Source organism: Colobus angolensis, unplaced genomic scaffold (genome assembly GCF_000951035.1).
Source record: "Colobus angolensis palliatus isolate OR3802 unplaced genomic scaffold, Cang.pa_1.0 Scaffold45, whole genome shotgun sequence".
Taxonomy (NCBI): domain Eukaryota; kingdom Metazoa; phylum Chordata; class Mammalia; order Primates; family Cercopithecidae; genus Colobus; species Colobus angolensis.
Genome location: NW_012117932.1, coordinates 5,042,332 through 5,046,095, shown reverse-complemented (window position 1 = coordinate 5,046,095; position 3,764 = coordinate 5,042,332).

The following is a 3,764-nucleotide window of genomic DNA, read 5'->3' as shown; positions in this document are numbered from 1 at the left end:
AGTAGCTGGGACTACAGGCGCCCGCCACCTCTTCCGGCTAGGTTTTTGTACTTTTTTTAGTGGAGACGGGGTTTCACCGTGTTAGCCAGGATGGTCTCCATCTACCTGACCTCGTGATCCACCCGTCTCCGCCTCCCAAAGTGCTGGAATTACAGGCTTGAGCCACAGCGCCCGGCCGGCCCTAACTCTTCATTTCACTCCCTTAACGTAAGTACAATTCATCTGAATGAAAGATTGAAATGTAAAAGTAATTTAAAATGCACCTATGTATATTCTAGAATAGTGGTTCTCAAAGCAGGGTGTGTGTGTGGCAATTTTCCCTGCCAGCGAACATTTGACAATGTCTGGAGACGGTGACTGCAATTGGAGAGGAGGTGTTGCTACTGGCATCTAGTGGATAGAGGCCAGGGATGCTGCTCAACATTCTACCACACACACCACAGCCCCCACAACAAGAATTCTCCTGTTCAAAATGTCAGTAGCGCCAAGGGTGAAACACAGGCTTCTAGAAGAAAGCATGAATCAATATATGATCTTGGAGTGGGGAAGGCCTTTCTGATCAGAGCACAAAATCAAGAAATGATAAGAGATAAAAATGTTTATAAGTATTTTGTTTTCTAGAAAGAATTTATGTTTAAGGAAAAGTTGTATAAAATTTTCAAAAGCTAAGAAACTTGGAAAAATAGTTGTAGCACATGTCAGGCACAAGCCCAATTGTCTTAATTCATGAAGGGTTTATACAAACCACAGGAAAGAAAAACTCTGTGTTTAGAAAGTTGGACAGCCTGTAGATTCGTATTTTACCTAAAAACGAATCCAGATAACCAAAAAACATGGTGCGGGGGTCGGAGGCGGGGACATGAAAACTTTGTTTTGCTGTCAATGCAACAATAAAGTAAATCAGATTGAATTGATATGGAAAGATCATTAATAGATGTTAAGTTGTTTTATTTAAAAGCAAGATATAGAGCTCTACAATATTATCCCTTTCGCAAAAAACTTTTGTATGCCTGTATTTTTCTGGAATTATAAGTGTAGAAAGATTAACAGTTACTACCTTTGGGTGATATAAGGTTGGAGAGGAAGACACCAGCCCATTCTTAAACTGACTCGGGGAGCCTACATGGTCATTTTTAACGACTAAATAGCAGTCTGTTGAAACTATGGATGTAATTTATGTACTAGTGCCCAATTATTGGACATTTAGGTTGGGTTCTCATTTGTGTTAAAGGAGATTTTCACAAATCTTGTATAAAAAACTGAGCAGGGATCTGAAATGGGCCACAGTTGTATTTAGAGTGGGGAAGGCCTTTCTAATCGGGGTAGAAAGGGGTAAGTTGAAGTCTGGCTCTGGAGTCCCAGAGCCATTGGTGGTTAATCATTAGCAAATGTGAATAACCCCTAATGACACTCTGGGAGCCAATTATTCAGTGTCTTTTACAAGAAATAAGAACAAATACTGTCAAACCATTTACCAATCCAAATGGCTTTGGATTTGGATGACCAAATCTGCAAAACTGGAAATGTTTTTTTTTTTTTGAGACGGAGTCTCGCTCTGTTGCCCCGGCTGGAGTGCAGTGGCCGGATCTCAGCTCACTGCAAGCTCCGCCTCCCGGGTTCACGCCATTCTCTCGCCTCAGCCTCCCAAGTAGCTGGGACTACAGACGCCCGCCACCTCGCCCGGCTAATTTTTTGTATTTTTAGTAGAGACGGGGTTTCACTGTGTTAGCCAGGATGGTCTCGATCTCCTGACCTCGTGATCCGCCCGTCTCGGCCTCCCACAGTGCTGGGATTACAGGCTTGAGCCACCGCGCCCGGCCAAAACTGGAAATGTTAATCCTGATGCAGGTAATCTTTTTTTTTTTTTGGAGAAAGAGTCTTGCTCTGTCACCCAGGCTGGAGTGCAGTGGTGTTATATCGGCTCACTTGCAACCTCTGCCTCCCAGGTTGAAACGATTCTCCTGCCTCAGCCTCCCAAGTAGCTAGGAATACAGGCATGCACCACCATGCCTGGCTAATTTTTGTATTTTTAGTAGAGACCGGGTTTTGCCATGTTGACCAGTCTGCTCTTGAACTTCTGACCTCAAGTGATCTGTTCTTCTTGGCCTCCCAAAGTGCGGGACTACAGACCTGAGCCACCACGCCTGGCCGCAGATAATTCTTACAGAAGATTTGGCCAACCATTACAACATGGTAAAATAGGGCAAGATGCTTTTTTTCCCAAATGAACTTTGTGCTGTCAATGTATGGATGATGTCAGCACATCCCTTGAAAGACAGGAAACATTTAAGTAAAAGCTTTCCAATCTAGTGGCGTATTTGTAAATGAGGGCAATCTATTATCTCCTGAAGTGTTTATCATGTTGCCAGAGAATGTCAGGCAAAAGCCAATACAATTGTTCCACATGGCCAGGCGCGGTGGCTCACGCCTATAATCCCCGCACTTTGGGAGGCCAAGGCGGGTGTATCACGAGGTCAGGAAATCAAGACCATCCTGGCTAACACGGTGAAATCCCGTCTCTACTAAAAATACAAAAAGTAGCCGGATGTGGTGGTGGCGAGCGCCTGTAGTCCCAGCTACTCTGGAGGCTGAGGCAGGAGAATAGCGTCAGCCCGGAAGGCGGAGCTTGCAGTGAGCCGAGATCGCATCACTGCACTCCAACCTGGGCGACAGAGCAAGACTCTGTCTCAAAAAAAAAAAAAAAGTTCTTCCATACTACCTTACAAGGGAGGAAAACTTACTTGTTTCCAAGTGATTTGCATAAACTTTATGTTTAAAACTTCGGGCTGAGTACAGTGGCTTATGCCTGTAATCCCAGTACTTTGGGAGGCCAGAGGTCAAGAGTTTGAGACCAGCCTGGGCAACATTGCAAGACTCCAATCTCTACAAAAACTAAAAATTAGCTGGGCATAGTGGCACACGCCTGTAGTTCCTGCAACTTGCGAGGCTGAGGCAGGAGGATTGCTTCACTCCAAGAGTTCGAGGCTACAGTGAGCAGAGACCACACCACTGCACTCCAGCCTGGGTAATAGAGCAAGACCCTGTATCAAAAAAAAAAAAAAGATAAGTAAATGAAATATTATTTAAAGCCTTAGATATTTTTTATTTTATTTTTGCAACCCTATTTGGAAGCTTTCCTTAGCAACATGTGTTTTACAGAGTAGTTTAGTAGAGCTCCTCTTCAAGGGTGAAATACATGTCTAAATCAGTACTTTTTTTTTTTTTTGAGACAGGGTCTTCCTCTGTTCCCCAGGCTGGAGTGCAGTGGTTTGATCTTGGCTCACTGCAACCTCTGCCTTCCGGGCTCAGGTGATTCTCTCACCTCAGCTTCCCTAATAGCTGGGACCAAAGGTGCCCACCACAATGCCTGGCTGATTTTTATTATTATTTTTAAAGCCGGGTTTCACTACATTGCCCAGTCTGGTCTTGAACTCCTGGGCTCAATCGATCCGCCCACCTCAGCTTCCCCAAGTGCTGGGATTACAGACATGAGCTGCCACGCCCTGCCCAGTTCATATTTTTCTTTCTCCTTTCCCTGAGAGAGGCAACAATTCACATACGTCTACTAGTCCTGAATACATTTTATTAAAAAAAAAATCTTTAGGGCTGGGCGCCATGGCGCATGACTGTAATCCCAGCTACTTGGGTGCTGAGGCAGGAGAATCGCTTGAACCCGGGAGGTGGAGGTTGCGGAGAGCCGAGATCTGCCACTGCACTCCAGCCTGGGCCATAGACCAAGACTCCGTCTCAAAAAAAAAAAAAAA